The 21,449-nt window shown below is 38.2% G+C and overlaps 1 long non-coding RNA gene and 2 pseudogenes across 1 annotated transcript; 2 read left to right on the top strand and 1 right to left on the bottom strand.

Annotated features, from left to right (window-relative positions):
* Positions 1-1,469: 1,469 nt before the first annotated feature.
* On the bottom strand, positions 1,470-4,411 carry LOC140846183 (uncharacterized). Its single transcript, XR_012125096.1, has 2 exons — positions 3,979-4,411; positions 1,470-2,437 (listed from the first exon to the last, which is right to left on the bottom strand). It is a non-coding gene; the product is annotated as an uncharacterized lncRNA (long non-coding RNA).
* Positions 4,412-13,163: 8,752 nt separating this feature from the next.
* LOC108398316 (olfactory receptor 14A16-like) lies at positions 13,164-14,104 on the top strand (annotated as a pseudogene).
* Positions 14,105-16,472: 2,368 nt separating this feature from the next.
* On the top strand, positions 16,473-20,664 carry LOC118969511 (olfactory receptor 2T8-like; annotated as a pseudogene).
* The last annotated feature ends 785 nt before the right edge of the window (positions 20,665-21,449 follow it).

Consider the following 21,449-nt stretch of genomic DNA (forward strand, 5'->3'; position numbering starts at 1 on the left):
GAAAATAAATTGTGAAATTATCCCTATTTTAAAATTGCATGATCTTTGAAATGGGATCCAGAAAGGATTCACAGTACATGATCAACATAAAAATAATAAAGGGATTTATACACATTACCAATCAAAATTACAAAATGAAATTAAAAATACCATTCAACTTAGAACAGAAAAATTACAAATTTTTTATTGAAAATTTTAACCAAACAAGTATAAATCTTATCCTCAGATAAATAAAAGAAATTGTTGACAGAAATTTAAAAACTGGGAAAAAGGGAAAAATAACAAATTCTTGAATTCAGAAATTATAATGCTTTTAAGATGGCAACATTCCCCAAATTGATTTACATATTCAGTTAAATTCCACTTGGATTTCTTCTAAAAATTGATAAACCAATAACATTATTAATTCATGGATATGCATACGTTCCATTTGTTTCAATGTAAAAATTCAAAAGACCCAGAATAGTCAGGGAAAAATTAGGAGAAAATTCAAGATTAAAGAATACACTTCCTTATTTAAAACTTTCTGGAAAGGTACAGTGGTCAACCATATGTGACAGACATATAGACAAATGCACTAGAATTCAGAGTTCAGAATAGATCCTACATTTTAAATCATTTTAAGAATTTAATAGGAAATGAACTTTTTTTCCTGAATTCTTTTTGGTTTTTAAATTGAGGTATCATTGATATATAGTCTGATGAAGGTTTCACATGAGCAACATTGTGATTTCAACAATCACACATCTTATCAAGTCCTCCCCACCCCATTGCAATAAATGTCCATCAGCAGAGCAAGATGCTGTAGAGTCACTACTTATCTTCTCGGTCCTATACTGCTTTCTCCATGACTTATCTATATTGTGTGCTAACTATAATACCCCTTGATCCCCTTCTCCATTCTTCTCCACCCACCCTCCCCAATCCTTTCCCTTTGGTAACCGCTAGTCATTTCGTGGAGTCCGTGAGTCTGCTGCTGTTTTGTTCTTTCAGGTTTGCTTCATTGTTATACTCCACAAATGTGGGAAATCATTTGGTACTTGTCTTTATCCCTCTGGCTTATTTCACTGAGCACAATACCCTCTAGCTCCATCCATGTTGTTGCAAATGGTGGGATTTGTTTCTTTCTTATGGCTGAATAGTATTCCATTGTGTATATGTACCACATCTTCTTTATCCATTCATCTAATGATGGACACTTAGGTTGCTTCCATATCTTGGCTATTGTAAATAGTGCTGCAGTAAACATAGGGGTGCATATGTCTTTTTGAATCTGATAAGTTGTTTTCTTTGGGTAAATTCCTAGGAGTGGAATTCCCAGGTCAAATGGTGTTTCGATTTTTTGTTTTTTGAGGAACCTCCATATTGCTTTCCACAATGGTTGAACTACTTTATATTCCTATCAGCAGTGTAGGAGGTGTCGCGCGCCCCGTCCTCGCCGGCAAGAACAGCACGCAACAACAGCAGGATTCTTCTGCAGAAAGCTTTATTCTTCAGCTCTTTGTGAAACAAATGAGTTGGGCAGGACCCAGAGGGGAAGGAGAGGCTTGCTTATATAGTTCTCATGCTCTGACCTGGTTGGTGCGGCTCCATATGCCTTATTAGCATAACCATTTGGTGGGTCTCATTGGTCCTTATGCCAAGGCGCAATTAGCATGTAGTTTAGTGGTGTGGGATGATTTGTCATTAGGAAGTTCGGGGCCTTCCGGCTGCCCTGCATGGGGCGCTATTTTCTGAGCGCGGCTGCCAACATCTCCCCCTTTTTTGTCTAACAGAAGCTCAAGGCGGAACTTGCCAGCAGAGGCGGAGACAGAGGCCTGACCTCCATCATACTTCCTGATGCCCCCTTTTTGGAGAGGGGTTCTGGGCATCTACCCCTATGCAGTCAGGCATGCCTCTCAGAGGGGTCCAAGACCTCTTGCAGTGCTTTGCCTCGCATCCTCTGGCTGGCGTTGGGACCGCTTGGTACAAAGGGTTTGGACCCTTTTTCTCAACCCTCTTGCACCATGAGCTTCTTAAAGAAAGCTGTGATTAAGCATTGAGGTACTCGGGCCTGGTGCAGTGCCACATGGGCTCAGGGTGCAAGAGCTACCTCAAGCTAAAGCTGAGCTTCCTTCTTAAGCATATTGAGCCACACTTGGGGAGAGGCGCCAACGTCTATCGCCATTAGGGCTTGAGCAAGGATCACCTTGTCCTGCTTATGTTGGTTGCGGAGTCTGCATAACAACCAGAGTAAGAGCATGAGACCTCCAAGCAGGAACACGCCCATCCCAGCCATGCCCGCCCACTCTTTGACGTGGGAGAGAGCTCTGAGGAACTAGGAAGAGAGTCCTTCCGCTACGGAGATATCTAGACGGGTGGAGTTGATGTGGATAATTTCTCGCCGCAGTTCTTCTAGTGCTCCATCAAAGTCCTGGGACCAGTTTCCTGAAAGATACTGGGACAGGCCTCGTGACAGATTAGTGAAAGCATTTAATACTTCTGTTAGTGATCCTGGCTTGTTTGTGGCTCTGTAATATGGCTGCGGCTAGGCCCGCGTTGGTGAGTGGCTCTCCTATTTCTCTACAGGCTTTCAACCAAGCGTGTATCCCTTTCTGTTTCCAGGGTGTTATCGCCTGTCTGCATTCCTTGGTACATTGTTCAAATACTAATTGCTCTACCAGGGGCATCGCTTGTTCCTGATCTCCAAATATTCTGCCTGCGGCCTCCATCATACGAGCGACAAAGTCAGAAAATGGCTCGCTCAGCCCCTGAATAATTTTTGTCAAATTGCCTGATACTTCTCCTTTGTTGGTGAGGGCTTTCCATGCCTTGGCGGCGCACGTGTTTATTTGTGCATATACCTGTAAGGGGAAGGCGGTCTGGTCGGCTACCCACTGTCCTTGGCCCGTCAGCATATCATATGACCATGCAGGCTGTCCTTCGGCCGCGTTTGCGCGTGCCTGGGTCATGCTGATATCATGCCACAATGCCTTCCATTCTATGTATTGCCCCATACTAGAAAGGCATGCCTTAGTTACATATTGCCAGTCTGCGGGTGTCATGGCTGTCTCTGTTAATCTCTCAACTTGTGCTATGGTATAGTTAGCACTGACTCCATAAGCCCGAACGGATTCTGCTAACTCCTTAACTTGTTTATGGCTCAGGGGCTGGTGAGAGCATACGCCGTTATCCTCAAATACAGGAAACATTTGTCTAATTGCCTGAAGAGTATCTGGGTGGCAAAAGGAGAGTGCGCCACTCACGTAAGGTGGCGGGGCAAAGGGCGTCGGGGGACACCCTGCTTTCATTTTTTCCTTGGTCCGCTTTTCAACTTTGCTGGTTCCCTTACTTCTACACTCTGTGGTTTTATTTTCTTCCCCTTCCTCTGCGGACGTTAATTCCTCCTCAGATTCCCTATTGGAGAGTTGGAGGTCCCTCAACTCTTTCCAGGGGTATTTACTATTTTCTCCGAGGCGATCGTCACTCGCTTCTTGGGGCTCTTTCGCTTTTGCCCTAGGCGGGCTTTCTCCCTCACTCTGAGGTTTCTTTACCTTCGTTTTTGTGGCCTTTTTTCGGCCGCGCGCGCTCTCTGTTTCCCGTTCCGTTTCTGACATGCTCTCTTGGATATCTGTCAATGCTCTCTGACCTTCTTTTATTACCTTTTCACATCTCTCATCTTGCAGACAAGCTCTAATCAGTTTCCAGAGGGGCCTGGTGCCTCCCCTCAGGCTACCCTCCTCCTCCTCTCTATCAAGATCTTTCCCCAGTTTGTCCCAGCTCGGGATTGAGAGGGACCCTGAACAAATGAACCAGGGGGCCACACGGTCTATCTCCTTCACAAAAGATCCTAAGACTTTGCTGGAGACCTTCAAGTTTCGCTCTTTGAGAGCTGTCTGCAGCGCCGTGACTAATGACGGTGCATTCCCCATGGTGCCTCCTTATTTACAGAGAACCATCAACCATCATCCTAAAAAGCAGGGGCCTCTCGGAACTTACCCCTCCGGGCTTTCTTCTGACCTGCAGTTCTGAATCCTCTCCAGATGTCTGAAGGGTCCTCCCTGTGCCGGTGATGTTCTGGTTCCCGGGATTCGGCACCACTTGTCGCGCGCCCCGTCCTCGCCGGCAAGAACAGCACGCAACAACAGCAGGATTCTTCTGCAGAAAGCTTTATTCTTCAGCTCTTTGTGAAACAAATGAGTTGGGCAGGACCCAGAGGGGAAGGAGAGGCTTGCTTATATAGTTCTCATGCTCTGACCTGGTTGGTGCGGCTCCATATGCCTTATTAGCATAACCATTTGGTGGGTCTCATTGGTCCTTATGCCAAGGCGCAATTAGCATGTAGTTTAGTGGTGTGGGATGATTTGTCATTAGGAAGTTCGGGGCCTTCCGGCTGCCCTGCATGGGGCGCTATTTTCTGAGCGCGGCTGCCAACAAGGAGGGTTCCCCTTTTTTGCATCTTCTGCAGCATTTGTTGTTTCTTGTCTTTTGGATGTTGGTCATCCTTTCTGGTGTGAGGTGATAACTCTTTCTGGTTTTAATTTACATTTCCTTAATAATTAGTGATGTGGAACATCTATTCACATGACTTTTGACCATCTGATTTTCTACTTTGGAGAAGTGTCTGTTCAGATTATCCACCCATTTTGTATTTGGGTTATTTGTTTTTTGGGTTATTTGTTTTCTGGGTGTTAAGATGTGTGAGGGAGCTCATTGTATATTTTGGGTGTTAAACTCTTATTGGATAAGTTATTATGAATATATTCTCCAATACTATAGGATGCCTTTTTTTTCCTGCTCATGGTGTACTTTCCTGTGCAGAAACATTTTAGTTCGGTATAGTTCCACTTGTACATTGTTGCTTTTGTTTCTCTTGCCCAAGGAGATGTCTGCAGGAAAAAGTGGTTCATGTTTACATTCTAGGGAATTTGGGTCCTGCCGGAGGGCAGCTTCACTACTTTATCCTTTTCTGTGACGTCTTCTATTTCCCACAGTTGTGGAAAGTCTGTTCTGTCATCTTTGGGTTGCTTTTTCAGGATTAGATGTATTTGCTCTATTTTTGTGTTATATGTGGTTTTGGGAAGTTTCTGCTTCTTTTCTCACACTGCCATCATTTTCCCCTCCCATATACTTACTTGCTCCTCCAATATCCTGCAAGAATTTTTGTTTTAAAAGAGGGAAATCTTAATACATTGAACCTGCCAAAGAAAATCACATTTTTTTGGTTTTATTGATAAGACTAACAATTTTTTAAAATAATCCAGGTCACTTCTTTTTCAAACCTTCCAAACTCTCATATCGCAGAATAATATAGCAAAGGTAGTGTGTATATCCTAGCCAAGTTGCTATATCTTTAAAATATTCAAGACTGTGTACATGATTCAATTCTTATTTGAACTCCCTTTTCTCTTCAATTCGCATATCTATCTTAAAATACATTAATAATTAAACTTACATGAACACAATAAAGATATTCAGAAGAATTAAATATGTAAAAATATCTTTGATCTAATATATGATGAAACTAGAATAATTTCAGTAGAGAAAGAAAAAAAATACAATATAATTTATCCATTATTTATAAAAAGCACACCAAAAATATTACAGATATAACAATACTGTTAAAATCAAGATACATCAATTTTGTATAGCATTTAAGGGTAATTATAAAATCTATTCTGCAAAAAATTTCAAGTTTTTAAAAATATGTACATGATAGTTTGAGAAAATTCTACTTTCAGAAGTAAGACTAAAATATATCATAATTGAAAGCTCCTATCAGAAGCATTAATAAATTAAATGAAATCACACCATCACTGCAGTTAATTTCTTTGGAACTGAAGAATTTAATTCTAAATGTGCATTAAATTATACTGGTCTTATAAAAATTCAGTTATTGAAATATATAATTCTGAGAATAATTACATTAATCATATACCACATTCCTCATATTTCATGTTGTCTAGGATAATGACAATGAGAAGTCAAACTGGGCATGACCATCCAGGTGGGGAATCTTGGAGGGCAAATGACTCAACAAAGTGGTGAGAAGGAAGTATAGGCTTATGACATAAAATTCAAGCAACCCATCACCCCTGGAAGAAGCAGGGAGAACAATCTAGAACTGGTGATGGACAGCAAGGCAGACATGCTCTTCCTTAGACTGAGTGATAGAAGGGGGTGAAAGAGAAGGCAACATCCTCTGTGTTGCAGGTAGGGTTGCCTGGACACAGATATTAATTGAGTTGGGTATGCTTCAGAAATCAACACCTCCAGTGAAAAGAATTAGAAAGAAGCAGGATTGGGCAGGAGGTGAGTCAGCAAAGCGTTTCCCTGCCTAGTGTTGGAGGCAGTCATGGAAAGGGCATAACCACTACTGATGAACAAGCTGGAACTGGGAAGTGGAAGGCTCCTCTCTCTCCCTTCTCCTTAGATTGTTTCACCTTCCCACTGTAGGAGCTGATTCAAGAATACAGCCATGACAGATTAGTGTTACTGAGACTATCTAGAGCCTATAAATTCCTGAAGCCCATTAAGACCTCTGTGTACACTTTTAGGATACTGGTGGGAAGGCAGAGAGATGTATTCTTCTTGCAGCCTACCAATAACAACAATATGTATAAGTTCATTTGCTTATCAAACCTGCCACCCATCTACATGGAGTGGCCTACCTCTTTCTTTAGTTTTTCCTTGCCCTCCATTGAGTGGTGGTCAGTTTGAATCTCATCTGGAGAACTCCTAAGGTCATGAACCATCATCCAGTTAGGGCTCAGAGCCAGCACTTTCTACGTGGTGTACCTTCATCCAAACATTGCTCAGTCATAGTGGGCAGTTATGGCAGGGCACGGACTGCTTTTCCCCAGGTACGTCCTGAAATGGTGATACCTGAGCATGTCTGCTGACCTCAGTTAGGCAGCAAGTCCTTCTTCCAGAGTCATATCAACACCATCTGAGAGGACTTCAGGGTGGGATGTATTCTCAGAGAAGCCCCGTGCTTTAAGGAGATGATGTTTGAATGGACATTCAAGGCAAAGTTTTAAAATCTAAAGGATTTTGCTGGTTAATAATTTCCAGATGGCATGGAAGATTTTTAACACTTCTGAAGGAGTGGATATGGGGCAGAAAAATGAGTTTACAGAGCCATGTGTTTATACATTTAGGGATTTACAAGGCTCCATGTTGTGACATACATCCAAAGGGAGATTAACCAGGAGAAGCTGTGCACACAGGCAGGAGAGACAGAGTGGTGTTCCAACAACAGTCAGGTCTCAGGGGTCCCCTTCCTGTATGACTCCCCAGGGGTGTGGAGAAGCATGATGTCCATAGTGCAGGGATCCCTAGATCCCTGCCTCCTGAAGAGCAAAGCACACTTGTTGTTTCTTTTGGATCTCTTCTTAACTGCACATTCCACATTAGCAAATTGTCTTGGCTCTAATTTCAAAAGTATATAGAATCTGACATCATATGAACACTTTCCACTGCTACAAACATTTAAAACTGAAGGCGAGGATATGAGAAAAAGGGAAAATTTCTACACTGTTGGTGGGAATACGAATTGGTGCAATCACTATGGATCTTCTTCGAAAAACTAAAGATAGAAATACCATATGACCAAGTAACTCCTCTTCTCAGGAATTTACACAAAGAAAGCAAAATATCAGATTCAAAAAGACACATGCACCCCTATGTTTATCGCAGCACTATTTACAATAGCCAAGATATGGAAGCAACCTAAGTGTACATAAGTAGATGAATGGATAAGGATGTTGTGGTAAATATACACAATGGGATACTATTCAGCCATGAGAAGAAAACAAATCCTACCATTTGCAGCAACATAGATGGAGGTAGAGGGTGTTATGCTCAGTGAAATAAGCCAGGCAGAGAAAGACAAGTACCAAATGATTTCCCTCATTTGTGGAGTATAACAGCAAAGTGAAACTGAAGGAACAAAACAACAGCAGACTCACAGACTCCAAGTAGGGACTAGTGGTTACCAAAGGGGAGGGGAGGGTAGAGGGAGGGTGGGTGGAGATGGAGAGAGAAGGGGATTGAGGGGTATTATGATTAGTACACATGGTGTGTGGGGAGGTCACAGGGAAGACAGTGTATCACAGAGAAGACAAGTAGTGACTCTGTGGCATCTTACTACAATGACGGGCAGTGACTGCAACGGGGTATGGGGGGGAATTTATAATATGGGTGAATGTAGTAACCACAATGTTTTGCATGTGAAACCTTCATAAGAGTGTATATCAATGATAACTTAATAAAAAATGTATTATTCACTAAAAAAAAATCACTAAGCACATTGCACAGAATTTCAGGAGAGTGTATAGCATATAAATAACTTTAGGGATTAAAAAATGGAATGATAACTTTCAGTCTAACAAGATATCTAGTATCAAGGTATCTTCCCACCTAGTACTGATCTTATGCCTGGAGAAGTTGGCAGCTATCATCTCAAGCGAGTGATCAAAATTAGTATCAATAGCAGTGAAATTGTCATCGTGTGTCTCCTTTTGTTCTTGCATTATTTTTCCCTAGATTTATTTAGGTATTATTGAAACAAAACGTAAGTAGACTTAAGGTGTATAATGTTATAGACACAAATGTATTGAAAAATTGTTCCTAATGTAAGGTTAGTTAACACCTTTAAGTCCTCACATAATTATGATTTGTGTGTGTAGTGATAATATGACCTACTTTCTTAATAACTCCCAAGTATATACACAGTATTGTTAATTATAGTTATGATGCTGTACATTAGATAAATGGCTTTTATTTATTTGTCTTACAGCTGAGAATTTGTTCCATGTGACCAACTACTCCAAATTTCTCCCTCATCCAAGACCCAACAATCAACATTTGATGCTCTATTTCTGTGAGTTCAGCTTCTTTAGACTCGTCATATAAATAAAAACAGAGTGCTATTCTTTGTATGTCTCACTTATTTCACTCAGTATAATGCCTCCAAGGTCTATCCAAATTATTGAGAAAGGCAAAATTTCCTTTTATAGAACTGCATAATATTTCATTACATATATATCTATTATGCATATGAAGTCCATCGTTCATTGAAGGACACTTTTTCCATCATTCACTGAAGGACAGTTAGGATTTCCACATCTAGATGTTTCCACATCTTTTTTGGTTATGGGTGTAGTACTGAAATGAATACAATATTTGCATTTCTTTCAGGTATATAGGCAGAAGTGGGATTGGTGAATTGTATGGTAGTTTAATTTTTTGAGTGATGTCCACAGTGTCTTTCACACGGGCTGTGCCAATTTACATTCCCACCAAGGACTCCCGTTTCTCCACACATCCTTGCCAACACTTAGTGTCTCATTTTATTGGGATTAGCCCTCTAACAGATCATAAAGTGACACCTCATTTTATTTGCATTTTGTTGCAGATATCTATATTTAAACCACTTTTTGTTTATATGTTTTTTTGCTTAGTTTGTGTTGTTACATTGCATATATGTATTTGGGGGATTAATTCCTTGCCAGGTAGATGGTCTGCAAATATTTTTTCCCTTTCCATGCATTGCTTTTTGTTTTACTGTTTCTCTGCTCTGCAGAAGCGCTGTATTTCAGGGTTGTCCTACTTGTTCATTTTTACCTTGATGCGTATGCTTTTGGTGTCATATCCAAAAAACTTTACCACGACCAATGTCAAGGCAGCTTGGGTCTGGTTTCTAGGAGTGTTATGGTATCAGATCTTACGTGTAAGTCTTTAATCCATCTTGAGTTAGTTTTTGTGAGTTTTGTAAAATAGGGGACCATCGTATTTTTATTCATGTAGTTATTCAGTTTCCCCACTACTGTTAATTGAAGAGAATATCATTTTTCATTTCATTTTCTTGGGTCCCTCAATGAATATTATTTGAATATATATAAGTGTACTGATTTCTGGGTAGCCAATATGTTCCATTGATTTATTTATCTATTGTTATGCCAGTACTCTACTATTTTGATTACTGTGATAAGAATGCTTGAAATGAGAGAGTGAGATGCTTCCAACTTTGTCCTTTCAAGGCTGCTTCTGCTAGTCAGAGTATTTTTTTATTTTATACTAATTTATGATAGTTTTTATTTCTGTGAAAAATGGCATTATAATATTGAGAGGGATTAAACTGAATCTGTATATGGTTTGGTGTAGTATAGTGTATTAACAATAGTAATTCTTATAACCTGTGGACGTATTTCCTTTCCATGTATTTGCATCCAGTCCTCCTCCCAGTCTAGTTTCTCTATAGTCTACACTTACCAGAGAGTGATCAAGGTAAGTATAACATGACTTGCTTCTCTCCTACTCAAAACCACCACTGTCTTTCCTCTTACAGTAAAAATTAACAGCCTCACATGAAGTGCAGTATTCCTGATCATGAAATACTTTTGTTCACTCATATCCTAGTCTCTTGCTTCCCTGCTCCCCTGGAGATCGCCAAGCTCACCTGTCACACCTCCGCTTGTGCTCTTAAGTGACCTTCTGTTAGTGGCCCTCCCTTTGGGACTGCACTGTATTCTCTTCCTCCAGTCTCTCTCCAAGGCCTCCATCTCCGGGCGAGAGACAGTGCATTCATGCTCACCTTTGGACTTTGACTCACTGCGTTGCTTTTAATGACATATTGCAGTCTACTGAGTCTGACCCATAGTAGGCACTCAATAAATGACTGAAACATTGGATGCTAGATTAACTGGAGTCCTGTCACAGATATGTAAACCACTAACAAAGTTAAAATATGGCACACTGATTGCACTAATAATTGAGTGAGATTTAGTACAGGCTGATACTGACTGAGCAGGTTAATGGAGAAAACAATAACACTATATTCCCTTTGGAATAAAACAGCTTGATAAATTACAACTCTTGGACTACGGTTAAACACACAAGAGTTCAGCAGGAGAGGTAAAATGGTCAAGCTCTTCAGGTCACCTGTTTCTTTTGACTGAGTTATTGATGAAGCCACAGTTGAGAATCATACAACTTTTCAGAGGAATCAACTAAGCTAGTCATCTCTACTCAGTTGAGATGCGTATCCTTCTGTCCTTGTGATGGCAGTAAATTTCACTAGAAAAAAGCTTAAGTAGACAACTGGAACTTTTATGTACCAGGATTTGGAGGTATACTATTAAATAATTTTTTTGGAAAATCGTTTTAAATTTAAAATATTCTAGATTTAGAATTTCATTTTATATTTGAAAAAAAGTAATAGTAAAGTACTAATTTTAATGTAATGAACACTAAAGAATATCCAGAGGGATCAATTTATTCTGTGGTGCACAAATTGTTCAATTAACAATATCAGCTTTTTTGAGGTGAGTTTCAGTGGGAGAAATCATTATTTTTATTAAATTTAAGGTGCTCCACTGATTATGATTTTTAGTGGTTTTATTACAGTATTACATTCCTATCTGTTAGTGCTGAATTTAGCATTTAGAATACTAAGGTGAAAGTGTATAAAATGTTAAATGAAATAAAAATTCATGAGAAGTAGACAGTAAATAATGAAGAGCCTCAAGATGAAACTAAAATTAAAATAATGTTGAGTCTTCAAGAAAGGTGTGTTATATTTTTCAACCCCTAAAATATTAATGACATATATGAGTCAGATTGTATCTTCAGGGATGCGATGAAGTCTTATTTCTTAATCACTTAATATATCACAGTAGAAGTGATGGACAGATATGGAAATCTATTTATCATAATGAACACCTGGGTTTTTCTTAGTATGTCACTGAGAGGCTGCTACTGATCTTGGAAAATGAAGAACTCACAATATTTTAACAGGGAGATCAGCATATGTATATCAAATCTAATTTTGTCATTATGAACATTTGTTTTAAGTCACCCCCAAATTTTTATATCTTTGACTGGAATACGTTCTAAACTTTATTTTATTTTCATTAAAATATGTGAAATTATTTCCACTAATAAATTAAAATTGCTTTTTGTTATTACTTTCCCAAACCTAACAACCAATATGTACTGAAGATGTTCACATTGTCCAGCACCATGGAGAAAAGTAGAACAGAATATTTTAGAGAATTAGAATAAGAAGACTGTGTGTGATAGAATATTGTATAGTGAAGGTTTAATATTTTACCACATTTGCATGAAGGTTGATCAACAAAATCTGTACAAACAGAAGGTATCAATGTGTTACTGCAAAAAGAGGAAAATTACACTCGGCAGACCAAGACTGAATTTAGCTCCAGCTATAAACGGTCCCTTCCCCGAACCACATATTTGCATTCATCTTATGTTAGGGATAGAAGGAGACAGTAAAATAGATTGGGAATAGGTGAACGTGGAAAATATCATGCTTGCAAGTTCATGCATTGTGGGACTGGAAGTTCAGACATGAAAAAGAAAAAAGAATATAGAGAAACACTTTTTAACTTATTAGATAAGGGGGAAAGTTGGATAAAATGGGAAATAATAAGAGGAAGTGATAAATTAATGAATATGAGGCCAAAAATCTTAGGTCATACCCTATAGGATTGGATACCTAAGGTAATCAGGATATGTGTCATATAGAACAATAATGCATATATTAATAAAACCACGTACTTTTATGATAAATAATTTAGAATTATGAACGTGAAACACGTAGTTAGATCTATCTCTATATTAAAATGTTAAATGTAAGAACATCTACAGATTAAGTATTTTGTAGAGAGAATGTAGGTTAAATAGTTTATAGGATTGAGGAAAGTCTGTAATCCATTTTTTAAAGAATTGTTTACTGTTCAATTTATTGGAAGATATGCTGAAACAAATGTTGTTAGTCATGGAATAGGATGTAAGGACATTAAGATTAGGACACAATTTAGCAGTTATCAGTTTGTTTCTCAGGATTCATTTATAGATATGTGGAGGGTGCTTTTCATCAGGACACTTACGTTAAGGTCGGTTCAAATTTTCAGTCCTTCAGCATCTTTCATAGAACATATTTGGGTAATAAAAATGGCACGTGCATGTGCACTGAGTATAAAGTGGTTCAGTAAAGCAGTGTTATTCAGGTACTGTTGGTGATCAACCCACATGGTGGGAGTAACATTTGTATTAAATAGATTGTGTGATGACTATATGAGTATAGAACTATCTTGTAAGTTGAATATGGGATGACTTGAAAATGACGTCTCATTTCTATTTTTTCTTAATACAGATTTATGTCTCCAAGCACAAATCTCACAGCTGTGGCAGAATTTATCCTCACTGGATTTTCTACCAATGAAAATATGCACATGTTGCACTCAGTGCTCTTCACCTTGATATACTTCTTTGCACTAATGGAAAACGTCCTCATTATCATGATCATAACTTTGGACAAGCGTCTCGCACCCCATGTACTTCTTCCTGAAGAATTTGTCCTTCTTGGATCTCTGCCTAGTTACATTGACAATCCCCAAATCCATTGCCAACTCCTTGACTCACAGTGACTCCATCTCATTTCCTGGCTGTGTAGCCCAGGTCTTTCTGCTTGTGTTTTTAGCGACTGCAGAGCTGAATCTCCTCACCGTGATGTGCTTTGACCGCTATGCTGCCATATGCCACCCCCTGCACTATGAGGTCATCATGAATGTAAATATGCGTGTTCAGTTGACAGCCGTGTCCTGGCTGGGTGGGGGTCTGATCGCCATAATGCACACAGCCGGTACCTTCTCCTTATCCTACTGTGGTTCTAACGTGGTCCATCATTTTTTTTTGTGATACACCACAGTTATTGGCTATTTCTTGCTCAGAAAACATAATAAGAGAGATTGTACCTATCCTCATTAGTGTGGTATTGGATATCTGCTGTTTTATTTTCATCATTGTTTCCTATGCCTACATCTTCTCCACTGTCAAGAAAATGCCATCAACAGGTCAGTCAAAAGCCTTTTCCACTTGCCTTCCACATCTGATTGTGATTGTGTTATTTCTCTCCAGTGGTTTCTCTGCATATCTGAGGCCGATTTCACAGACCCCTTCCATTTTTGACCTTGTCATTTCTGTGTTCTACACCATGGCTCCCCCAACCTTTAATCCCATGATATATAGTCTAAGAAATAATGCCATAAAAATGTTTCTGGAAATATTGCTGAAGGGACTATTCACCCAAAAGCATTAAGTATTCCATCTTTTATTTCAATAACAATTATCATCAATAATTATATGTCCATTATTTGGTAATATTTTTACTTAAAATCCTTTGAAGACTCTTTTCAGAAGATTTTTAGGTTTGTAACAAAATTGACTGTGAGGTATAGAGATTTTCCACATAACCCTTATACCCACAAATGCATAGCCACCCACAAGAGCAATATAATAACAAACAAGAGTCATACTTCTTTCAAACCAACAATGTAATGTTGACATCTCATAATTACTCAACATCCATAGTTTACATTAGGACTTCTATCTTAGTGTTTTATATTCTATGAGTTGTATAAATGTAAAGTAACATTTACTCACGAGTATAACGTCACCCAGAGCATTTTACTACCCCCAAAATCTTCTATGCTTTGCTGTTTTTCTCCCTTACTTCCATCAGCTTCTGGAAGCCACTGAATTCTTCCATTCTCCATAATTTTTGGTATTGTAGAATGTGATTCAGTTGGAATCATGCAATGAAGAACATTTTGAAATTAGCTTATTTTGGGCATTTAAGTTTCTCCATGTTCTTTTATAGCTAGAAGGCTCGTTTTCTTTTATTTATGAATAATATCCCATTGTCTGCATGCACCACATTCATTTACCTTTTCGTCTGCTGAATGCCACCTCGGTTCATTCCAAGTTTCAGCAATTAAGAACAAATCTGCTATAGATATTCTTTTGCATTATAATTTGTGTACATAAGTTTTCAACTTCTTTGGGTAAATACCAAGGAACATATTTGCTGGACCACATGATAACAGTATATATGGTTTGTAAAATCCCTACCAAAACTGGCTTCCAAGTGGCTGTACCACTTTGAATTCCTGTAACTAATATGTACGACTTCCAGGTGCTTCACCTTCTCGGCAGCATTTCTATGAATGTCTGGAACTGGCCATTCAAATTGTGTGCAGTGGTAACTCATTAATTTTATTTTTTATTTTCTTGATGACATATGATATGGAGCATCTTTTCAAATGTGTATTTGACATCTGTCTGTCTTCGTCAGTGAAGTGCCCAATTTTCAGTAGAATTGTTTGTTTTCTTATTGTTGAATTTATTTGTTCTTTGCATGTTTGAATAAGGGTCTTTTATCCTATATGTCTTCCACAAATTATTTCTCCCAGCCTGTCGCTTGTCTTCTCCTTCTCTTGATATTATCTTTCTAAGGAGTTTTAAATTTTTTAATTTTACTGTTAGTCCAGGTTACCAACATTTGCTGTCATGAATCCTGCCTTTGATGTTGCATCTAAAAAGGCATCATATAACTAAGGTTATCTAGGCTTTCTCTTAGGCTATTTAGCAGGGTTTTATACTACAATGCTTTGCATTCATGTCTAAGATTCATTTTGAATTAAATTCTGTAAAGTGTGTACAGTCTATATCTGGACTGTTTTTTCATGCCAAGTTTTTCCAGCAACATTATTAGTTGAATAAACAATCTGCTCCTTTGTTAAAGATGAGTTGATTATATTTACAGAGGTCTATTTCTGAGCTTTCTATTCTATTGCATTGACCTATTTTATGTTTTTTGGTCATTTCCACACTATCTTGATTATTGTAGCTTCCCACTAAGTCCTGACCTTGGACACTATGAGTCCTCTAACTCTGTTTTTGTTCTTGGTTTTATGATGTGACTGGTTTTGCTTTGTAAACAATTTTTATTTTGGGATGACTGACAAATATAATTGTATTTATATATTTATTTATTGAGTCATTATATTGTACCTCTGAAACAAATATGATCTTGTATATCCTATTAATAAATAAAAATAAAGTATACAATGTGAAAATTATATATATATTATTTATATATAAGTATGTGTATAGTTGAATCATTACCAAGATGAGCATAGTTTATGCATCATCAACTCACATAGCTCACAGAATTAAATCACTGTGTTAGTGATAATTTATAAGATTTATTGTAAGCAACTGTTAAATTTAGAATACCATATTATTAACTATAGTCACAAAGCTCTACATAAGATCCTCTGAACTTTTTCTTATAAGTAAAAATTTTTATCTTTAGACATTCATTCCCTCACTGAAGCCCGAGGCAGCTACTATTGTATTCTCTGTAAATCTGAAGTTGTTTTTTTGCTTGGTTTTTAGATTCCACATGTAAGTGAGGCCATACAGGATTTGTCTTTCTGTCTGGCTGACCTCACTTAGCATAATGCCTTCCGGATTCCCCTATTTGGTCACCAATGGCAAGACTTCTTTTTTACTGTTGAATGATATACCATGGATGTAGTGTGTATATAATTTTATTTGTGTACTTCCCCATAAAAGATCTTTTAGGTTATTTCTATAGCTCAGCTTTTGTGAATAATGCAGCAATGCCCATGGGTGTGCAGATCCTCTTTGATATACTGATTTCCGTTCTTTCAGGTACATCCCAGCAGTGGTATCGCTGGATCAAGTGGGGTTTATGTTTTAAGTTTCTGAGTCACCACCACACTGTATTCCGTAGACTGCTCCATTTCACATTTACATCAACAGTGTCTGAGAGATACTTTTTCCCTTATCTTGTTAATATTTGTTATCTGTCTGACAACAACCATGGTGAGATAAGTGAGGTGATATATGGTTATGGTTTCGATTTCTAGTTCTCTGTCCATTAGTGATGTTGAGGCACCTTTTCAATACCTTTTGGCCATTTGCATATCCACTTTGGAAAAATTATACTCAGGTCCTTTCTTCATTTTCTAATTAGATTATTTGCTCTTGTGATACTGAGTTGTGTATGTTCTTTTAACACATTTTTGGATATTAAGCCCTTATATACGGTGGGCAAATATTTCATCCCTTTCCATAGACTGACTTTTGAACCCCAGAAAATCTATAGTTCTGCTGTTTACTCCATATGGATTCACAGATAAAAGCCTCTATTTGCCTATCCTACAATCTGAAGAACTGAAATGTATGCAAGCTGACACAGTCATCAGGTAAAAACTATAGTAATAACCTGTCAATTCAGTCCAGTGAATGATTTGGCTGCTACTATTTTAGTTTTTACAGCATAGGTTGGTTAATCATCTCAGGATCCTAAAGAAAAAGAGTTCAGTTTTAATATTAGGGCAACAAGGATCAGAAAAATACAGAAGGAAAATTATAGACACTATTCTAAATTTTCTGTGATAACTCTGTAATAGGAAGGGTGTATCTTTGTGCCTTCTATTAGCATTGTCAAAGAGATGATTCTGAGACTGAACACAAAGATCTAGAATTTTTAGAAATGTTCTAAGCAAAAGTCTGGGAACAGAGGGAAAAAAAAAGATTTCTGAAGCCATAGTGAAAAAAGAAAGATAAATACTTATGTTTAAGATTAGTAAATCTTTCTGTTCCTGCACTAGTCAATGTTGAACTTCCATTCTTCCACTTAGTGCCACTATTCTTTACTTGCAGGATGAGTTAATTCTTCATTTTTATTTCCAACCACACTTTTTACCTGTTGGCAATTTAGTTAGGAATTATCTCTTAATATCTTGTGTAGGTTTACAGATACTTAAATCAGTGGAAAACTGACTCATTCACATAGCGTGAAAGTAGAGTTAGGAATATTAATGCAGCATCAATCAACCCAAATGTCCATAGATGGATGGAATTAATAAGGAAATCATTATACATACAAAGGAATGTATTATTCACCTTAGGAAGGAATGAAATTCTGACACATTTGCAGCGTGGCTGAGTGTTGAGGATGTTATGTTAAATGAAATACGCCAGTCACAAAAGGGCAAATTTTGTATAATTCCACTTATCTGATGATCCCATAAGAGTCAAATTTAAAGAGACAGAAAGTAGTAGTAAGCTGCCTGCCAGTTCCTGGGGGCAGGGGATATAGAGGGCTACTGTTTATTGGGCATGTATTTTCAGTTTGAGAATATGCATAGAGTCCTGGTGATGGATATTGGTGATGGTTGCAGAAAAAATTCAAATATGCATATCACTGTACTACAGAATACTTAAAAATAATAGCAAAAATTATTTTAAAAAAATGACCCAGCACACTACAATGACTAAACTACAGATTTTTTAACACTAACTTGCCTTATCTTTTATTGTTGTTTTTAAAAACTAAATAGTAAGTGGCATTCAGACTCCCACCTCTTAAAAATGTTCTTTCTCTTTCTCAAGTGCTCACTTACTACACACACACACACACACACACACACACACACACACACACACACATTCACACACAAAGGCACCATTTACTTTTTATGCATTGATTTTAGAACAAGTTTAAAGTTTTGTCAACATTCAACAAGGAGAGATCAGATAAAGGAAAATAAGAAGTCTTCCAGTCAAAGAAATGAGTCAGGAGGATTACTTACTAGGTGTACAGAGTACAAGTCACAAATATAGGGCTTTGCAGATACAAAAGTTTTGGAAAATGCAATGAGGATGTGGGCTCTGTGACGTCTAACTCTGAGCCAACCAACTAAAACCCTCCAACAGAATGCCGCCCGTACAACCAGGATACTCCCGCACTAGGGCTGGGGTCTGAGTGAGGCCTGGCACTGCCTTTGTCTGCCTTCATTGGCCTTCCAGTACAGGAGGGCTGTGTGCAGTGGGGAGAAGGAATGACCACGGAGGATGGGGACTGCTTACCTCCATGTCACTTCATTGAATGACATCAGATCCTTGAGACTGAATAACCATCCCGATCTCTGGTCATATTTATTTAAAAAGAATAAATAGTTCCAGTACCAGAAGATATGAAATGAAATTGCCCTTAAATATGTATGTTCTCTTGGCACCGAGGAGGAAAGTAATTTATCTCTGTTGGGTGAGAAATGAGTGACTTTTTATTTTTTCTTCTTTATCAGAAGATACTATATTTCTGTGAATTTGAGGGGAAATAGTGTCATTACATGAGTGCCTTTATACAGTAAATGAGAGCGCATTAATCAGTACAGTCTTGCTTTGGGGAAAGCATTCAAAGAAGGTCATTCTTGTTTTCAGTGTATGACGTGATACATTCAAGCTAAAGGCACTGTCAATTCCAAGTAGTTATGTTTCCATCTGCAGACTCAGTCCTGTCAGTTCCTAGACCAAAGGAAATAAGTTGTCTTCTTTGGAAAGGAAAGAATGCCTTCGAAGATTACTCAAGATCAGGAAAAATTATCTGATTTTGGTAAGTTTTAATAATTTTTGAAATGTTACATAGGTATAACTCCATTATCAAGTACTTAGTTTTTACACAGTTAATCCATCGATTTAATTCAGGTTACAAGAATATTACTGTGTATGATACAATGCTAGAACAAATATGTTATAAATTATGTAATTATTACCTTGTCCATTTTTGTTGCTATCATAGAGCATAAAGATACACTTACAAAGCAAATTGGATTTACAAAGAATTCTCATTCATTGTGTCAATCAAACAAACTAAACTGAGAAGTACTTAAAATTAAAACCTTGAAAACAGGAAAATACTGAAATTAATTTTATGCCCTAGTTAAAAGATTTTGCAAATGGCAGATCAAGTATTTGAAATAAGTTTTGTTATTTTCAGTTACTTTCATGAAAAATATAATTGAAATGGAGCACTGTGCCTGATGAAAACTCTTCTATTTCACTGTTTCAGTGTCAATCCTGTTGAAATCATGGGAGTGGGAACAGCACCTCAGAGTTCATTCTCCTAGGAGTCTTTAACCACTCAGGAGCCCACCCGTTCTCTTTGTGATGGCTCCGACAGTTGCCTTCACCCCCCTCAAGGGCAACGCCCTCATGATCCTGCAGATTCATCGGGACCCCCGGCTGCACACGCCCATGTACCTCTTGCTGAGCCAGCTCTCCCTCACGGACCGGGTGCTGGTATGAACTACTGTGCCCAAAATGGCTGCTCACTATGTAACAGGGAGAAAGTCCATATCCCCCACTGGCTGTGGGGTGCAGATCTTCTTCCTCACATTGGGAGGAGGTGGGTGCTTCCTCTTGGCGGCCATGTCCTATGAGCACTATGTGGCTATTTGCCACCTCCTGAGATACCCCATCCTCATGAACTGACGACTATGCCTGCTAATGACCTGGGGGTCCTGGTTCCTGGGAGCAGCTGATGGGCTCATGCAGGCTGCTGCCACCCAGGGCTTCCTGTTTTGCAGGGCTCATGAAATTGACCATTTCTTCGGTGACGTGCTCATTCTGGTGCGTTTGGCTTGTGCTGACGTGTACACCTGCTGTGTGTTAATGCTCCTGGTCTCACTTTCCCTCATCCAGGTTTCCTATAGTCTCACCCTGGCTGCTCTTCTCTGGATGCGTTCTACAGAAGCCCACAAAAAAGCTTTTGCCACCTGCTTCTCACATTTGGCTGTGGTGGGACTGTTCTATGGAGCAGGCATTTTTACTTACATGAGATTAAAATCCTATAGGTCAGCTAACCATGACAAGGTTGTGTCAGAATTTTATACTATCTTAACCACTGTGTTGTACCCACTCACCTACCGTCTGAGGAACAATGAGGTCAAGGGAGCCCTGACAAGGTTTATGGGCCAGTGTCCTGCCTTAAATAATGACTGAGGGTGAGATTCCTAGAGAGAAGTTATATATGCATTGTATCTTTAACGGTTATTTCTCTTTTTCTTGGAAATACAGATGGACCTCCATACATTGGGATTGTCTATTACATTGTCATCAAGAATAAATTGTGGATGTTAAAAGTCTGTTGATCACAAATCCTTATTACAGTGTTTCCACACCACAACTCACAAATTTATTCAATGAATTAACTTGGCTGCTTTTGCCTAGCTGGCTGTCTTATCCTCTTACTGAATGGTTCTACTGGAGCTATGTATTTGATATATGTTTAAATTATTGACAAAATTTTGTTTATAAAAGAAATTCATCAAGGCATGTGTTGCCACAAATTAGGTGTTTTATTGTGCCACCGTTTTTATGTCAGTGATTATCAAACTAATGCTCCTTTCTACCTATAATAACTTCCTCTCTGATATAGTCCATTCTTTATGAAATACTATAAACAAAGAAATCATACTATTATATATATAACAACTATTATATGGAGTTTCCCTTGGGACTTCCTGAACTACAAATAAATTTGAAATTTATGGTGAGGTGTAACTTCCATCCATGGAAGAGAAAGCATGGACTAGAATCATCTTCTCCTTATTATTTGCATGTAACATCTTTTTCCATCCCTTCACTTTTAATTTGTGCACGTCTTTGGGTCTGAAATTAATCTCCTGTAGGCAGCATATATATTAGTCTTGTTTCTTGATCTATTCTGCCATTCGTGTCTTTTGATTGGTGCATTCAGTCCATTTATATTAAATGCAATTATTGGT

Source organism: Manis javanica, chromosome 14, assembly GCF_040802235.1.
Source record: "Manis javanica isolate MJ-LG chromosome 14, MJ_LKY, whole genome shotgun sequence".
Classification (NCBI taxonomy): Eukaryota; Metazoa; Chordata; class Mammalia; order Pholidota; family Manidae; genus Manis; species Manis javanica.